Consider the following 18,747-nt stretch of genomic DNA (forward strand, 5'->3'; position numbering starts at 1 on the left):
GCGCTGAATTTTATTTGTCTTTTAATATCTACAGTTTGGCAAACTCTTCTATGCAAAGGTCGGGGCTGCACCTGGAACTCAGGTTTCCGGGGAACAGAGTGCTGCTGACACTGGGGTCTCGGGGGGATGTGCACAGTGCAGAGGCAGCCGTGGTGCTTCTTCCTGTCCAACCTCAGGATCGGGACACCCTGCAGGGACCCCCAAGCATCCAACTGGTGGGAAACGGAGCTAGGAATTGTGTTGGGATGAGTGACCAGAAATGTAAAAAGCGAGCCCTTCCCACAAGGCCCTGAAGGCCAAACTAAAGAGGTTCAACTTTATTTTGGAGGCAAAATCAAGTTCCTGAAAGGCTGTTAGCATGGGAGCAACAGATCAGTATGCATTTTAGAAGCGTTCTTGTGAATTCCAGGATTCCGGAAGACGGGACTGCTGTGGATCTGATTATTTCCCCTAAAAAAACCTCGAGGGCTCAATGCTCAGTCTTGCACCTTACAGTAGGCCTAGGGGTGGTACCTGACCAGTCCAGTGCTCCCTCACCCCAAAACAGCTTCCCAGGAAGTCCCTCTGTATGTCCTTCTGCTTCTCTGACGTAGGATGAGGTCTGGGGGTGGGGGTGGGGTTCAGGAACATGTGCTTTGGGGGAACTGCCAGAAACTGGCCTTGGGGCTAGAGATCAGGCAGGCAGAGGCACTGGCCAGCAGTGCTGAAGAGGACCTGGAGAGGAGATGGCTGGGGAACAGCAGCACTTCACCAGGAAGGTGCAGAGGGGCAGGGACTCGGGGTCTGGGTCCCTGTTGAGCAAACAGGGTACAGTGTCTGAGAACAGCAAACAGGGTACAGTGTCTGAGAAGAGAGCCCATTTGCCCCGCCCGGAAGATGCTTGGAGGAGCTGTCTTCATTTCCTGGCCGAATTGTAGGACGTTTGCACACTTGCCCACAAGTATGTACATGTGGAGAGAGAGACCGCTCACCCGGCTTTTGAGGGTTCCCAAGCATGAATTTAAAAAAGAAGAAAACTATGTGCTTTGAATTAGATCTATGCGGGAAAAAAAAAAAAAAAATGACAGCAGGCAAAGCCCTGCGTCTGGGACACTGGCTCACCTCCAGGGCTCTTCAGGAGAGCTGGGTTTCAGCATGTGCAGAAAGAAAGCGAGCCATTTCTCAAAGCTCGATTTCCTCGTCTGTTTTGCCCTACAGATACGAATCTGAGCCCTCAAATGTTCTTCTTGAGCAAGGAGAGCGTGCATGACGTTGTGTGGACGGAGAAACAGCTCAGGTCCAAATATTACCGTAGATTTTAGGACTCTTTCGAGTTTTTTTTTTTTTTTTTCCTAGTTATATCTATTGCTTTGGACAAATAAATATTTAAAAAGTCAGTTTCTGAGCTCCAGAAAAGCCAACAAAAACATTTAAACATATGGAGATATGTATATATATCTATATAGTGGTTAAACCACGCTCGGTCAAGACTCGTTTACAGCCGTCTGTCTTTCTTTCTTTGCTTTTTGCTCCTATCTTTCTCTTTCTTCTTTCTTTCTTTTAAGAAGCCAGAAGGATAAACATGTTGCCATGGAGTTCTGTTTAAAATAAAATACAATGGAAAGAAAAGCAGCATGATGAAGTAACCACATGGACGGCAGGATACACCTGATACTAATTACTGTCATGCAGAATGTTCTGGAAGACATTTGACTCGCCTGATGTATACATTCAAATCAAGCAAAGCAGGACTGGAAGGCTCCTTGGGGACCATCTTGTCCAACGCTTTCCTTTTTCCAGATGAGGAAATAGGGGCCCAGAGTGAAGGGCCTGGACAGCAGCCTTCCAGCTCGGAGGGAGCAAAGTTGGGATTCCAACCCGCGGTGCTTTTGTCGGCAACATAAACTTTCCAGGGTCCTTTACCTTGGCCTGTCAGAAAGACCTTGAAACAGAGGAGTGGGATTTACTGTAAAACTCTGAGCAGAAGGCTGAAGAGCCCAGAAAAAAAGCAGAGAGGCCGGCTTTGCGCTGGGAGGCCCGACTTTTCCACCGCGCCAGGCCTTGAGGACAGAGATGCGCGTTGCACGTCTGGAGTTTCTCCTTGCAGGGGCCTCTCAGAGGCACCCCAACCAACGCCTGGGGCTCCTCCCGGAGCATCGCTCTTGTTCTTTAGGGGGCCGCAGGGAAGATGCCAGGAGGCACTGCTTCGAGGACAGCCTCCAGGGACCCCCAAGGGTCTGACGACTGAGGCTCTCCGCTGGCTGCCTGGGCTCCCACGAAGGCCTCCCACGCACGGAGGGCGAGCTGGCGCCCCCGTGACAGCGCGCACCCCTCGCCTCTGCCCCGAGAGGCTAGCAACCGGGCCTGCCTGCATCTGATTGGCCGTGCCGGCTTGACGACAGGGGCTCCTGGCCGCTGATTGGTCCCTGCTGGCTCCGACTGTTTCCTAGCTATTAATACCGTGGCTAATAAACGCTCTCCTGTTGACAAGGATGCTCGGAGCCATGATTTTTTGAAGCTTTCTTGACATCCGCGGTTGGTGCGGGCCATTCTGTCTCTCAAGTCCTGTTGCCGGGGCTCCAGTCTCTGGGGCGCCTTGCCTACTCTCCAGACTGTGAAGGGGGGTGTTCTCTTTCAGCTTCACATTATCTGACACTTTAAGGTAGCTCCCTGCTATGGCCCCCAAAAATCACTTTATCTTCATCTTCCCCAGAGCGCCCCTGCTTGTCTGTAAACGAACGCCCCCAGTCCAAGGCTCGGTGTCTCCAGCGACCTGGTAGTTCATTTTCACCTCCTTGCCACTAGCCGTGGAGTTACAAACAGCCCTGTCCCCTCTTTTCTGCCTTGGCATCTCCCGACTGTGCTATAGCACCTACAGGGTCGCTGGGCACTGGGGGGCTCTCTCTGAAACTCACTCTGAAGCCCCAAAGAAGCGCGAAGGCCCTGTTCTAACTTGATCCCCCCCCCCCCCGCCGCCGCCGCCGCCGCCGGGGGGCCCCTTTGCCTCTCCCCTTTGGGACACATCACTCATTCTCACCCTTCTTCTGTCACCAGGCGTTTCATCCTTGCCCTCCCGGCTGCCACCCACCTGTCGCCCTAAGATAGATCCTTAGTCCCTTTCAACAGCATTTTGACCTTTGCGAGAGGACATTTGATTGACGGTTCTGCCCGCTTTGCCACTCAGTGCCCGGCAGAGCTGCCGAAGGCACCACCTGTTAAGGATTAAATCTCATGTGCCAAGTCCCGGAGCACGAGGCCGTGCAGCTATGCTCTGCCGCAACATGTGTCGCTGCCTGTTTCCCCGGGGCAGTGTGTGTATGTGTGTGTGTGTGTGGGGGGGGGGGGGTTCAAAGTGTACGTGTGGGGAAATGGTCTCAAATTTGTGGGTACCCTATGCATCTTCTTGTGGGACCTAGTCCTCCTTGAAAGAATACTTTCCCTATAGGGAGATGGCTTGTGTCTACATTATTACAAGCCCGGTAAGGGGGGGGGGTAACCCCTCGTTAACGTGGAGGAAACGGACACCCCCCCCCCCCCGCCGCCGCCCCAGCGGCGGAGGAGGGAGCATTGCAGGATTCTGGGTACGCAGGTTGCAAGCGGCAGAGCCTGCGACTCGAAACACCATTTTTCTGACTCGGAGCTGCTGTACCGCCGAGTCTCCCAATCGCAAATGGACTGGGGGACTAAAAGAGGGTGACAGCCGCTGGCTTACATTGGGGTACCAGTTATCTTGCCTGGGGCATTTTATTTGCCAGGACAATAAGCAGAAAGCATCATCGTCTTTGCCTAAGCCGCATCCTCTGATAGAGGTTCCGAAACAGCCAGGTGTGCGATCTGCTGCGCCAGCACCCCAGCTCTACCCTCGGCCCGCCGCCTGAGGAAAACCAGCCCTTGTCCAGTTCCCCCGGCAAATCGTGCACCGAAATCTCCCCGCCCGGCACACCAGGCTCACGCAGGGAGAAAGCACCAGCGCGCTCAGGGTGTTGGTCATGGCGGCGAGGGGCACTGCGGCAGAATTTTTTCCTCCCTTCTTTGCTGCAATCTGGGTGCGGCTAGAGCAATTTGTCATAGAATCTGGGGGGCTCATTTTTCCGGCCAATCGCTTTTGGAGAAATGAGCGCATTGCAGCAGAATGCGCTGACGTCAGAGACCACCCCTTCTGCGCCTCCATATAAACCCCACCCAGCCAGCCCCTAGCGCAGACGGCGGAGAGCTGGGATGGAGCGCGCCTTGGCCCGCTGGCCTTGGCTGCAGCTCCTCGGGAGAGCCGGGGCGCCCACGCGAGAACCTCCCTACCTGGTGAGTGGTTGGCCATCCTTCGCCGGAAAGGATGTGCAAAAGGAAGACGACATCCCCTGCTGGGTTGGACGATGTCCTTCGGGACATGCGGCGAGATGGATGCCCGGGACCTTCTCCCGAAGGCGGACTCTTCGCCTGGTCCCCGAGCATCGGCGACGAAATTCTGTCAGGAGGAAAATCTCGAGGCGCATTTTCCTGGGGGAAACCAGAGCTCCTTTCTGGCCCAGTCCTTGAGGGCAGGCTGGCCGGTAGGGGCTTAAGGCATCATCAAGACGAGTGGGAGGAATCCGATCAAGCCCCTGTCAGAGGCCAGCGTGCCGCAGTCACTGGGGTCCAAACCCCAGATTTTCTGTGCCCGAAGCTACCTTTGGAATCACGGGTGGTGGGAGATATGGCGGCGGATGCATTTTGCGTGCCCTTCGGGTTAGGGGTGGAAAGCACCCGAAAACAAGAGTCTCCGGGGCACATTTTCCCGCTAGTTTCTGGCCAGGTTCTTGGTGGCCGTGGGCGTGAGGAGTAGAGGTTCCTATCCGCTAGGGATTGCGAATCCAAGCACACAGGTTAGTGCAAAGCCGACTCCAGTCAAAATGTGGACAGTACAATTGCGAACTGATACCAGGTGGTTTATTAAAATCGTGGAGAGAGATGGCGCCCAAGTGCAAACCTGCCCGAAGCCCCCTAGGACGAGGTGTGTGGAGAAGGGCTGCTAGGGGGAGGGTCAAATAATTGGGGGCGCAGGCAGAGCAGAAGCAGGGGATGGGTTGGGATGGAGAGAAGGCCATGTCCTTGGGCCATGTCAAGAAGGAAGAGAGAAATGCAGAAAAGGGGGCGTGTTGGGGGGTGGTCTGGCCACTGGGAGCTGGGAATTGGGGGTCGGGGGTCTTTTCGGTGTTGCGTGATGGTCGTTGGAAGATTCTGACATGTTGTGGGCTTTCACTTTTGATGAAGTCGCCTTTTGCCGTTTCCTTTGTCCCTGTCAAGCCCACCCCCACGCTGCCCCCTCCCCACCGTGGGCCGGCGGGCTTGGGGAGGGGGAGAGTGAGCGGGTTGCTACGTGGCAGGTTTCTGGAAGGTTTTCTTGCTGGCCGCCAGAGGGCGCTGGAGGCACTGCGGAATTTTGGGGGGCGGGGTGGGGAGGGGAGGTGGCCTTTGTTCTCCTGCTGGAGGGGGTCGGGCACGGGATTTACTGGAGAATTCTGGATTGATTTACCTAAGGGAGAAATGTTTTAAGATCCCCGGGTTCACCCGGGAGCTGTTGCAGGGTTCGCCCTGGGCAGAGATGCCGTGATTGGCACTGGTTGCGTGACTTGGGGTGCCATGGAAGAGTGTGGACGCAGATTAGTTTATTTCGGTGGGTTTTGGTTTTGAGGGTCTAAGGAAGGTGTGGGTGATTGGAATAGGATGAAGAGGCTGTAAAATGGCTTATTAGGCGCCATCATGCAGGGGTCTTGAAATTCTTACTGAAGGGAAGCAAGATGGGGGCGGGTGGTCAATGGCAGTCTGGATAATTTTAGGCAGTTTTGGCCGCTTTTATACTATTTTCTAGTGATACCATGTTTTGTATCATGTGTCCAGAGAACATATATGAGTGAAAATGGTGTATTGAGAACTGGGCCTTTATAGTTTTAATTAATTCATGTTTAATTGCATTTTCTGGAGGTTGGAGCCAAGGTTTCTGTGTTTTTACCTATTAAAAGTGGAATCGTGTTCTGGAAAGACCCTTATGGCAACTTTCTCCTTGAAATCTTCCTGTGTCTCTGGTGCAAGATGACTTCCACAGTTGTGGGGCGCAGAAGGCCCCCAGGATGCATGTGCGTGTGTTGGGGGGGGTGCTGCTGCCTGATGTCCACAGGTGGATTCTAGCTGGTGATGGCAGGCGTGGAGTTTAGGGGACATTGCGGCTCTGCGCGGTGGCCTGGGATGGGCTGTGCCCACCTTCCTAGCCTGAGACCTGTGGGGCGCCCTCTCCCCGTCACATCTTACGCCAGCTGTGCCCCTGGCAGCTGCGGGCCAGGCGCGGAGGGGGGGCTCAGGAGGCTCCTCCTGCGCGCGCGCAGCAGGTGGCTGTGCTCTTGGGTTCTGGGTGCTGGGCGCGCGCCCCCTAGCGGTCGATGCCCGCAAATGGCTCTCGGCCTGCTGGCGTAGGCTTCAGGTTGCGCATGCGCACACAGAGAACACTTGTGCCCTGTCAATCAAGTCTTCCTTACCCCCTCCCACTTCTCTCCCTCCTCCCCTTTTCAGTTCTCTCCTCCTCCCCCTCCCACTGCTCCTCTCCCTCCTCCTCCCCTCCCTCTTCTCCCCTTTCCCTCACTTCCCGCTTCCTTCATCCCTCCCATTCCCTCCTCCCTCCTCTCCCCTCCCACGTCTCCCTCTTCGCTCCTCCTTCCTCCTCTGGCTCGCTGGCTGCCCCCTCCCTCTCCCTCGGCCGCCCCTCTCCTTCTTCCTTTGCCTGCCCCCTCCCTCCCGCCGCCCTCTCTGAGGTTCCTGAGCGTCAGAGGTCATCAAGATGGTGTCAGCCTGGCCCCCTCCCATGCCTTAGGGTCTGTCTTGAAGGATGACCTCATCCGTTTGCCTCTCTGGCTTCAAGGACCGCCTGTGGATGCCAAGCTGATGCCAAGGTGCTTGCCGCCCACCTCCACCTCATGGTACCTCAGCCCTTCCTTGTGGCAATTTATACCTAACGTGGCAGGCAGACTCCCCCACCCCAGCCACCCTCTTGGTAACCCCCCCAGACCCATTAGGCCTTTAAAGGCCATTTAAAATTTTACCTCATGACTTTTCGTTGTAATTAACTCACTTAAATTTTAATGAATACCTAGACTTGGACTTGTAAGTGTGCCCTCTAACTTTTGATCAATTGCAGAGGACGCTGGGAACACGGATTCCTGGATCCCACCAGCCTACGAAGAAAGCCACGGGCGGCGACCCCTGGGACCAGGACGACCAAGGAGGAGGACGACCAGAACTGACCAGCCAGCCCCCTTGGCTAAAGGCTTAGACCTGTGCCCTAGTGAGGGGGCATTGGTCGCCAACCCCTGACCTTTGCTATGCTTCTGCCTTGTTGCTCTGATACTTGCCTCTATGTCTCTGCCTGTGTTAACCTGCCAGCGCCCTGGAGGGTTGCCATCCCCAGGGAGGTGTCAGTCTTTCTCGCTCCACTTGTTGTCGCCCGAATGACGTCCTGAACGGAAGGGTCCCTTTGGGAACGTCTCGGGAGGCCGACCTGGGCCAAGGGCACAACCAGCATCTCACTGGCAATTCCAAGGCCCTGGGTGGGCTTCTGGAATGAGCATGAGCCCCGACGTCATGCCATGGAACTGCCAGGGGCACCCCCCCTCCTTTGAGCTCTCCCTGTCCCTCCTGGGGGGACAGGGACGAGAAGAGCAGTCTCCCAGGGGGTTGTGAGTATTGAATGAGATGAAGTCGCCTCGGGCAGGGCCAGGCATAGAGGAGGCAGTCGGCAAATGTTTGTTGATAAAGTTTGGCCGATCAGTCCAGCCCCGGCCCGCTCCCGTGTCTCACCGTCTCATTTATTCTCCCACAGCACTCCGGATGGCCCCTGGCCACGGGGCTCTGCCCGCACCAGGTAGGGCTCCACCCAGACGGGCGTCGGGCTGACATGAGTCAGGGCACGCACTGTGCCTGTGGTCATTTCTAGAACTTTCTGTGTTCTCGGCCTGCGTTGTTACTGCGTCAGGCATACGTGGGAGTGAGGCGGCCCCACTGACAGGAGTATGAATTTGGCTTCGATTTGAGTAATTTTAAAAGGTGACCTCCAGCCCCCACCCCAGGGGCACAGGACTGATTTACGTGTCCTGAGGTCCTGAGGCTGGAGGAGCGTTAGCATCTTGTCGCATTGCTGGCAAGAGAAGGGGTCCAAGTTGGCCCCTGGGTGCCATTTGTGGCTGCCCCTTACCCCCCCTGCCCCAGAGTTCTCCTGAGCGCTCTTTGATTTCCAATCAAACATTTGACAGTGGGACAGCCTGTTTGAAATCCCAGCTGCCCAGGGTGGTCTCGGGGGGTCTTGGGTGGCCCCAGTGCTGGTACCATGTGCTGGGACCACCTCTCAATAACGGTGTGACCTTAAATACGTCGCTTAACTTCTCCGGGTCTCAGTTCTTTTCATGGCCTAAATGGGGATTAGGAAAAAAAAAAAAAACACACACAAAAAAACACCCGCGTTTATCTACCCCACAGGGTGCTTTGGAAGGCCAAAGGATGTAACTGCTATGAAAGCGCTTTGTCAATTGCTGGGGAAATTGCGAGATGCCTCACATTGGGGGGCTGTCCCTCATTGTCCCACGCTCAGCCCTGTCCCCCCTCCTCACCCCAGGAATACCAGCCAGCACCCCATAAATAAATTCCGGAATAAGTAAAAACAGTTAATTCAACAAACATTTTCTGCACCTCCTACCCTATGCCCAGCCGACCAGGCCTGATGAACACAGTCTCGAGAGAGCTAATTGGGGTCCTCGTTTGACCGCCACTTTCTTCTCGTCCCCTTTTAAGCCAACCAGTTTTGTCCGGACGAGACAAAAACAACGGGGCCCGCTTTAGAGAACCGGGGCTTGGGGTCCACAATGGCTCCCAGACTTCTGAAAGGGGCTGATTGGATTATGTGGCAAATGAAGGTGGAAGGATGACTTGGAGGGTGACAAATGAAGGGGGCGGAGATCCGCTGCGAGTTAATCCAGGCCATTAGGAGGGACCTTTTGTCTCCTGAGGCTGGCAGGAGCTTTTACCACTGGGTCTTACGTCCTTAATGTAAGGACGCATAATTTATGGTCCGTGAAAGCCCAGGCCCTGGTGAGATCTGAGCGGGCTGTAAAATTGAGCGTCCGGCTACCGGGGCGTGAGGACAGTGGAGGGGGACGGTGGTGTCTCCCTTTGCAGTTGGCAAGGGCCTTTTCGCAACCATCCATTCACGTGAACCTCACAACTCCCTGTCCCGACCCGGGGCTGGCCTGCGCCTCCGCGGGGAACAGAGGCCGTCAAGGGCATCCCAAGGGAGCGTGTCCCCCCCCACCCCCAGCCCCTCCCATCTCGACGAGGCCTTCCCTCCCTCTTCCTAACCTGGCCTTCTCTGAGCCTCCAGGCGACCCCTGCCTCCTTTCTCGTCACTCTCTCTTTCCTTTCACAGCCAAGCTTCTCGAAAGGTCTGTCTTCACTCGCTGGCTTCCTTGCTCACCTCCAATGTCCTCTCCAACCCACTGCTTCTTGACCTCTGCGCCGTCGAGCGGCTCTCGCGAAGGTAATGACTTTTCTGGAGCTTCACCCCCGACACGTCTCTGGCGCACGGACACATGGACACACAGACACACGCTCCGCAGACACATCTGGTCTTCCTCGTACATGCCTTGTGGCTCTGACTCCCTTCTGTTGACAGACGCCCCCTCTCCCCTCTCTGGAGACGTCTTAGAGTCACCTGCTCCTGGCCTCTGTCCTTCTTAGCCTCTCCCAGGAATAGCCAGACCTCCCACCTTCTGGAACCTGCCTGGGTTGGAGTCTGAACCACTGAGCGCTGAGGCCTTGGGGTAGGTCACTGTTTTCCAGCCACCTCTTTCTCAGTTGTGGAAGTGAGGTCTTTCCCTAGCAGGCCCGGTGGGCTCTCTTGCAGGGAGGGACCAGGGACTTGAGGTCAAGAAAGGGCTCGTGGGAACATGCAGTTGGGGTCGCCATCAGCTTTTTCTCACAGGTTAAGTGCCCTCAGGGAGGACCAGTGAGAGAAGACGGTGGCGGGGGGGGGGGGGGGGGGAAGCAAAAAAGAGAAAGGGAAAAGGAACCAAGGACCAAAAAAATAAAAGTGGGGAAGGGAGCCTTGGAAAAGATTAAAATCCACCCCAAACACATCCAGGGAAAATTTTCTTCTTGGGTTAGGGGCGAAGAAAGTACATGGGAAAAAAGGTTTTAAATTGATGATCCCAGCGACAAATCCCAGGAGGCTTTCAAGTCAACTCGCCCCATTTTTGTGTTTTTAACTCCTTCTGTCAGGTCTCACCTCTTTACCTTCTGCATCCCAGTTAAACCCTCCTCGGCCCCCTTGGCTGGTGATTAAACCCCGAAGGTACACGGGGCCGACAGAAAGGGCCCCGCCCCACCCCCCAGCTGTGTTTTTCAATTTTCCTCCACTGCGTGCCCTTCATGAACACAGGGCTAATCTTGGGCCCTTGTCGAGGAAGAGGCTGATGAAGTAGCTGCTGGGTTCCAATATTCAACTCCCAAGGCGCCTTCTTTGTCTGAGAAGGAAAAACACACTGGTCACCACAATAAGGTGAACTGGTGGCCGTGGGGCGGGGGCCACGGGCCTGAGGCCACCCTTGCAATATGGGGGCCGGAGCCCAGTGTCCACCTGCTCCCCATTTGTCCCTGCCTCTGTCCCTGCTCATGGTCCCATCCTGCGGGGTTGAAAGCTGAAGGCAGCTCTGGGCCACGGATAGGGCTGCTTGGTAGAAAGTTCCTTTGTTTGACCCCCCAGTGGGCCGGGGCGAGCCAAGCCCTGGGGGTGCTGTTTCCAGTCCTTGCTCGTCCCCGACGTGTTTCAGGACTGCCTAGCATGAAACATTTGAGATTCTCAGACGAGAGAAAAGTCAGGTCAAGGGTATAGACCCTGCGGCATTATCACGGAGTCAGTGGCCAAAGGCCCCGTCCAGGTCAAGAAGTGAGCGGGCAGTGGTACCCACAGCCCCCCTCCCCCCCATGGAAGGGCACGATTCAGGCTGGCATTTGGCCCCCACACACTGATGAGACTGAGGTTCAGAGGGCCAGACGTTTGTCAGGATCATTCAGATCCGACACGAGAACCTGTCGCCACTCCTACCCCCCAAACGTCGCCCGCCCCCCCCCCCGTATGTCCTGGGCCCCACCTGAATCCCCATTCCCCCCCTTTCTGTCCTGATCCTTGACCGCCAGCGTCCATGAATAGAAACCTGCCTGTGTTTTTTTTAAATTGTTTTTATTACAGTTAATGGACAATGTCCTGTCAATTTCTGCGATGCCGCAGAGTGACCCAGTCATACGTAGACAAATACGTCTGTGCATATTCTTTCTCTCACATTCGCCTCCATCGTGTTCCATCACAAGCGAGTAGACAGAGTTCCCTGTGCTGCCCAGCAGGGAAACCTGCCCTCAGGAATCCTGAGTTCTGGGCATTTCACCCCCTAAGGTCGCTGAATCAAGGTTAGATCATGCCAGTTAATTTCCAGGCTCCAGCGAGATCTTCAGCCGAACAGAAAAAAACTAAGGGAGATGTGAGATGTTTGGAGCAAGAAACTTTTATTAGGTGAAAAGCCCTCCCTTCTTGAACTTAGCTGTTGGCATGCGTGGATCAGAATTAGATGCTCTTTGCAAGTTAGCAAAAGCAACCCTAGTCCCCTCCGCTAAATGCCATCAAAGGATGTCCAGGGGGCCGGTTGGGGTGACCGCCTCTTTTGGCGGCGGTGACCCACGTGTTGCCCAGACCTGGGAACTGGATGAGGGCGAGCACCTTTGAGAGTAGGGATCCCACGAAAACCTACCCTCCGTGCAGCTTTTGCAGAGTAAAATAATAGAGCAGTTGCTGGTGTTTCTAAAAAGATTTCACTTTATTAATTTGTTTTTATTACTGTTGATTCACAATGTTCTGTCAAGTAAGAGGATTTATTTTAAATAGGAAAAAAAAATCCATAGGACCGTCAACTACATACCAATAAGGAAAACCAAGTCCTGAATATTCTGGCATTTGAGAAGCTGGGGAGGGGTGCAGGCAGTTGTGTGCTGAGCCCCCCAGCAGAGGGGTCTGTGTGAATTGCTCAGCCTCGGGTGTGGAGGGGCCGGTTTTAACCTGTGTCCTTGTTTCTGTGGCACACGGGACCCCTGGGCCCCACTCTCCAAGCCCAGAGGTCCTGCCAGGCTTCCTGCCTTGGTCTTCCGACTCCCAGGGCCCACGGGTTCCAGAATCCATCATGAAATCAGTCCTGGAGGCTCAGGAGTGAGGCCAGGAGACACCCCCCCTTTCTTCTGATTTTCCGTTTTGTTTTTTGTTTTTTTCTGCTGTTACTGCTCTCCCTCTGTTCTCCACCCTGGCTTCTCTCCCTTACTCTATCACCATGTCCTAGTCTGGTCCCCTGGGGGTGCCCGAGTCCAGCCCACTCCTCCTTGGGGTGTCCCAGCACCAGCCTGGCACCAAGTGGGGTTCAGTAAGAGTATGTGGGATGTCTGCTTGGACAGGTGAGTCAATGAAGGAACTCGACTGCCCGACTCAGCTGCTAGACGGGAGTTGTGGGGACGGCAGGGAGTTGCAGGTCCGGGGGGAGGGTGGATGTACTTTCCCTGAGAGGAGTGGGCGCCGCCCACCCCCAGCCCCGTTTGAGTGGGGCCTCACCAGTGTCACCCCTTCATTCACTCACGCGTCCACCCCGTCATTCAACAGTTGATCCTTACTGAGCAAGCCCACCGCCTGGCCCCGGGCTGGGCACCTGCCACGCTAGGGCGTCCCTTGATGGCCTCTACCTCCCCAGGAGGGCGGGCCGGGGGGCTGCTTCTGCTGAGGGTGGCCTTGCGACTCCAGGGCGCTGGAGCAGCAGCTCCTGCTCCGGAGAGAAGGCAGCGGGAGGAGGGTGCGAGGGGTGGGCTGGTTTGCCTCCGGCCAGTGGGCCTCCTTTTCAGTCAACTCCCCCCTGCTCCAGGGGGAGCCTTGAACCTGCCCTTCTCTAGGGCTCTGCTGCCGGCCCGAGCCAGCCCCTCCTGCCCGCTTGGCCTCCCCCTGCCCCCCAAGACCCACCCCATGGCTGAGTGCTGATGACTCTTCTGGACCCTCAGCCCTGAAGTTCAGGACTGAGGTGGGGGCACAGGGACAGCTGTGGTTCATGCGTGTCCCCTCGGGCTCTGGTCCCACAGGTCTCCTTCTGGAGTTGGGGTCTGTGAGCTGGACCCCTCCCTCCGTGACGCCTTCCTCCCTCCTCTGCGCCCCCAGTCGTTGGCTGGGGCCTGTCCAGGGCAAAGGGCAGATGACTGGGGGACCTCCAGGGAGCGTTGCAGGCTCTGCCAAGGCCTGGCTGCCCACCTGTTCTCTACCTGGCGGCTCCTTCCCTGCCTCCCTCCCCCCAGCCAGGGTGCCTGCCCACTTGGAGCTCTGCTTGCCCGGCCCGCCCCTCTGTGCCCCCGTCACTGGGCTCAGGATCTTCTGGGTCCTGGCTGTGCCGCCCTCTGCCTAACAGGTTGTTTTTCCCGCTGCCTCGCCCACCTCCCACCTGCGTGCCTTTTGCCCTCCCCGTCCCCCGGTGCAAGGAAGCCCTCCCCGCTCAGGGCCGCCCAAGTTTCCAGCGGGTCTCCGGTGCCCCGGGATAAGCCCGAGCTGGCCCGCCACCTCCCCCGGTCATCCTCAGATGCCTCTTCTCCCGGCCGTGGCCCCTCAGGGTCTTAGTGACGGTGGGCTACAACCAGATTTTTGTCCTGCTCCCCTCCCCACACCCCCTAGACCCCTCGTCATCGGGTCCTGCTGGGCCTGCCCAGATGGCTGCCCTGTCCCCCTGAGTCCCAGGCCCTGCCCCACCCCAGGCCCCGTGGCCAGTCTGGGGGCTGCCACCCGGCCTGTCGCCTCTCTTCTTGCACCTCTTCCCATCACGGCATCCCCACGAGCCACCTCCCTCCACAGAAATCCAAGCCGCAGGTGAGACTGGGCTCTGTGCCCTTTCTTGGTGGGTGTGGCTTTTCTGGGGGGGCTTGCCTTGCTGTCGCCCAACTCTCTGCCTCCCCCCGAGGTCGGCCTGTCCTCGACGCACTGGCAGCGAGCGTCGGCTGAAGAACCGGATGGAAGAGGCGGGAGAGTCACCACGGACCGGCGTTCCTTCAGGTCGGTCGCCTGGCGTCTTCGGGCTGCGACTCCTTCCCGGATCGGGGTGAGTGCCACCTTCCCCGGACGCCACCATCTCCCCAGGTTCAGCTCACATCCCTCAGTTCAAGGCTGTACCCACTTGCGCTGGGAGGGGTCCCTGCCAGGATGGAGGCCTCTCCACGCCAGCCGTGGGGGCCTGGGGTTCTGGAAGCTGCCTGGAGCCGAGACCCTGGCCCCACGGAGCCCAGCGGGCGGCCAGCACGGTAAGTGGAGAGGGTCCACCTTGGGTTGGGGCCCCTGGGCATCAGCGCAGGCCGGGCACATGGTAGGTCCTCGGCAGGCTTTGCGTTCGCCCTCCTGAAGCCCGGCGAGTGGGCCGGTTTGGGGGCGTGGAGAGCTTGCCTGCCCTGTAGCGCCGAAAACAGTTCTCCCCACGAGCCGTGGATGCGTCGGTGGCCGTGGGAAGGGTGGTTTCTCCCCCATGGGGCTTTGATGACGTCCCATAGTCGCATGGTGGTTTTTGAGTGAGTTCTTCTCTTGGCCTCTTCTCCTCGCCCCTGAAACTGCCATGCGATGGGAATGTTTTTGTTTGTTTAAATAAAATCAGGGATGGCAGAGAAGAGGAAAGCGGGGACCACAGCCCGCCGTTCCCTCCAGGATGCGTCACTTGTTTATCTGGGCTTGGCTTCTTCAAGATGCGCTCACGGAGCCAGGGGGGCCCAGGGTTGGGGGTCTCCTGGGGGTGCCTCAAACCAGCTCGGCCGTAACGACCGAAGGGTCTGGTTGGGGTGTCCTGGGAGGTTCCGTGAGGTGACGTGGCTCGTGTGGACAGGGAGCGAGGAGGCTCAGCTGAGGGCACCTCCCTTTAGGGGTCCCAGGGGTTGGGCCCTTGGCGGGGCCTGGCCGGAGGCTCATGCAGGGGCCAGGGGTGTTTTCAGAGCCCGAAGCCCAGTGGGGTGTGGCTGGCTCCGTGCGCACGTCTGAGGCTTTCCGGGTAGCTGCTGGAGTGAATGAAAGTGCAGGTAGATGCCAGGGTGGTCCAGGTGGGGGATGGGAAAGGCCCAGAGCGGGGGGTAAGTGGACTCAAGTGCCCAGATGTCTAAGGAGGCTTGAGGGGCCCAGCGCGGTTTGCTGGTCCCCATGCCAGCACCCCTTGTCGCTCACGGGCGGGGTCTCTGTGAGAGGAAGGCGATGATGCCCAGGGCTCCGTGCCAGGCTGGGGTTCCTGCCTCTGTGAGCATTCTCTTTAGGGGTGCTGCTGCCCAGGGGGCAGAGTGCTGCCCAGTGCTGCCCAGGGAGTCTCGGTTTCCAGGGAAGGTCCCATCAAACAGGTCTCTAGCCCTTCCACCACCCCGCCCTTCTCCCCTGAATTAGAAATGGGGTGAGGATACTATTTTTCCACCAAACCCATCAGAGCAGGCAGCCAGGGGGCGGGGGGCGGGGGCTGACGCCTGGGGCGGCTTGTCTTTGCTCCTCTGAGGACCCAGTGGGCTGCAGGGGCGGGGGCAGGGGGATGTGCCCCCAGGGCTAACTCCAGTGAGGGGGCATGGAGAAGGCTCTGCCCTGTGGCATTGACTCCACAGCTGGCATTTGCTGAGCACCTGCAAACACAGGCACGTGAAAAAGAGACCTGGGAGGGGGTGGGCTCTGTGGCTCCATCACATCTGGAGCTTCCCAGAAAGATCCTGGGAGCTCGCGGGAACCAAGTGCCCAAGGCTCCCGGACCCCCCCCCCCCAGGGACGTCCCAGGACTCAGGTGGGCTGTGCCAGCGGGTGGAGTCAAGGTGGAGGCAAGGCCCTGGCCAGTTCCAGACTTTGCCAGCTCCCTGCGCCGCCTCCAGGCTGTGTTCTGTTTCAGGGACACTTGGGAATGCTCAGTCTCAGGCAGATGCATATTTTGGGTTCTGTGTGTCGGTCGGGAGGCAGCAAACAGATACCAAGAGGTCAAGTTCTCGATCGAGAAGTTGAAACATCACATCATCCATCAGCTCGCAGCCCATCATCCTAAGAATCGCAGAAAGCCCGTCATTAAATGTTGCAAGAAACCATCAGTTTCAGGAAAATTCTGTTTTGATGGACTGGGCCGTCCTGAGTGGCAAGAGGATGGAAACGAGGCCCTGGCGGGCCACGTGGGCTGAGGACCACGGCCTTTGGGTGGGAGGGGCTCTCTGGCTGTTGGTCCTGGCGCAGAGCGGGTCCCCGGGGCTGAGCGCCAACAGGTGGGTGAGGTAGCAGAGATGGTGGGGTCTTGCCTGAAAGCAGGTCCTCGGGTCTCACTGGCTCTGCCCCCTGCCCCTGCCCGGGGTGGATGGCAAAGGGGCCCGGGAGTGTCGTTCAGCCTCCGTGCCCCTGGAAAGGAGGAAAACGCCCCCCTCGCGCCCCCGCATTTCCCACCTGCATTTGCTCCTGGGGCCGAGCGCAGCTTTCAGGGCCCCTGACCTAGTGCCTCCTGACTTGTGACTCAGACACCAAATGTATTTCCAAGCACGTCTCCAAATAATGTCAAAAACTGGCCAGACTGAAGGGCAACAGGACGCACGTGTTTCTTATTCATTCATTTACATGAAGTAAATGACACGTGTGGGTTTTTTTCTTTTTTATGACCACTTTGACTTCCAGAAAGAAAAGAAACAGTTCCTTGTCTTTAATGGGCTTGCTAATGAGTTTTTCCCTGAGAAGAGGAAGGTCGCTTTACGCAGAAGGGTGCGTGGAGGAAGACACAGCTCGGTCCCGAGGGTTAGAGGGCCGCGGGCGGGCTCGAACCCTGCATGGTCAGCCGGATCAGGAGGGCCTGGGGCGCTGGGTGCGTTTTCTCTGGGGAGGACTGGACTTAGCCAGAGGGGAGCACGCCCCACACACCGGTCCCCCTTTCCCTTTGCGCCTCTGGGCCCCGTCCTCTGTCCGAAAGGAGGAATAGGGGAGTCTAGCCTGGTCTCCCATTCCTGGTTTGAGCAGATGGAAAATTCTGGAAACGAGTCCTATCTTTCCAAATGAGGCCATCTCAAGCCTGGGGTCCCCATGTTTTTTGTCTGGTTTGTTTTTGGCCGTGGCGTGCAGCGGCTTCGTGTGGGATGCCGGTTCCCAGACCAGGGATTGAACCTGGGCCGCAGTGGTGAGAGAGCCAAGTCCTGACCACCAGGGGTTCCCAGGGCGCCCGTTTTGCTCTGCTTAGGGAAGGAGGGACGGCTTGCGTTCCGGGGTCGGGTGCCAGGGGGCAGCCCCAAGTCCCGGCTGCTTCCGTGTGGCTTTGAGAAGCAGGGTGCTGCAGAGGTAGGCTCTCCTCCTCGGTGTGGAGGGGGGCAGTGTTTTGGAGCCAGGAGAGGAGGAAAAGGGGGAGCCACTGGGAATCCACCGGGAGGAGGGCCCCCACTCCGCAGTGTCCTTCCCCCCCCAGGCACACCTTCGTGGCCGGAGGACACAACAGCGGGAGGGGTCTGACGTTCACTTGGATCCAGCAGTGGGGGCGGGTCCCCTCATCTGTGCCCAGGAGAGCTGCCTGGTGCCTGGGAGGCCCATCTTGGCGATGCCCACACATCTGGGAATTTCTGGTGCTTCCAAATTTTAGACATTTGGCCCCCAGCCCATTCTTCACTGTGGAAAACCCAGGGCCGTAGCTACGCTTTGGGGAGCCAAGCGCGAGGGCCTTGGCCTCGTGAGGGACCAGTGGGCAGAGCAGGTGTCGGGGGTGGGGGGAGCTCAGGCCGGTGTAGGCCCCGATTTTGGGGGTGGGGGTGAGAGAGGAATTAATTAAGGGAGAGGAGGGTGGTGGAGGGTGTAGTCGTGACTCTCTTAATTGCTCTCCAATTTCTTTGGGCTTAAAAAAAATCCAGATGGAGAATTCTTAAGTCCTCCTTCCTGGGAGTCGGGGAGGGGCGAGGAAGGCTGCCCACCACCTTTGCGTGGTGAATAGGGTCTTTGGCAGGGGCTTAAGGAGGAGACTCTTAGCCTGGGATCTCCCAGGGCGTTCAGATGGGAACAAAGGCCCAGGCAGAAAGGAATGTGGGGCCCCCGTGGAGACCAGCCACCTGGGGTTAATTGGGAGGCTGAGTGCAGATGAGTTTTCCCAGGTTCTCTGAATACATTCTCTCAATAGAAGGTGGCTTTTCTTCACATGAAAAGAAGGAAACCTCAATTACCTTCCCCTGAAACAGAGGGGGTGTGTGTGTGTTCCCTTCGGGGGCTGACGCGGCCCCTCGCCCTTGTGTGTGTGTGTCGTGAGCTCCAAGGCACAGACAAGAGGCGGCACAATGCATGTCTCACCAGCCACCCTGTCAGTGTGACCCTGGGCATGCCCGGCCTTCCCCGCTCCAGGGCTTGCTTTCTGCAAGTTTCTCAGAGTCGCCGTGCCTGTAAACAAGAGTTGCATCAAACGGGGCCTGGTGCCCGAGAGACAGCCGGAGACAGAGGTGGCCAGAACCCTGGGCTGGAAAGTTGGGGGAGGACCCTCAGGGGCCAAGGACGGACCGCACGCCTGTGCTGGCTCCCCAGGTCGCAGCTGCGCGGGGCCTTCCGCCTTTCCAGCCCCTTCTCCGGGCTGTCCTGTGGGTGGGGATAGAGCCATTCCTACCAGGCTGAGCAGCTGGCGGTCCAGAGGGCTGGCATCTGAGTCCGAAAGGGCCAGGGAGCAGGGGGACAGCAGGGCCCACAGGGTGGGGGCA

At 57.7% G+C, this 18,747-nt stretch overlaps 2 long non-coding RNA genes across 2 annotated transcripts; both read left to right on the forward strand.

The window, feature by feature from the left end:
• Nucleotides 1–656: 656 nt before the first annotated feature.
• LOC146401926 (uncharacterized) lies at nt 657–2,469 on the forward strand. The gene is made up of 2 exons (XR_014811427.1): nt 657–940; nt 1,545–2,469. It is a non-coding gene; the product is annotated as an uncharacterized LOC146401926 (long non-coding RNA).
• Nucleotides 2,470–4,193: 1,724 nt separating this feature from the next.
• MEG3 (maternally expressed 3) lies at nt 4,194–8,436 on the forward strand. Its single transcript, NR_021488.1, is given in 2 exon segments — nt 4,194–4,278; nt 7,142–8,436. It is a non-coding gene; the product is annotated as a maternally expressed 3 (long non-coding RNA).
• The last annotated feature ends 10,311 nt before the right edge of the window (nt 8,437–18,747 follow it).

Source organism: Sus scrofa, chromosome 7, assembly GCF_054392235.1.
Source record: "Sus scrofa isolate SSC_HxYL_T2T_F1_AM1 chromosome 7, Sscrofa_HxYL_maternal_Yorkshire_Landrace_v2.0, whole genome shotgun sequence".
NCBI classification, from domain to species: domain Eukaryota; kingdom Metazoa; phylum Chordata; class Mammalia; order Artiodactyla; family Suidae; genus Sus; species Sus scrofa.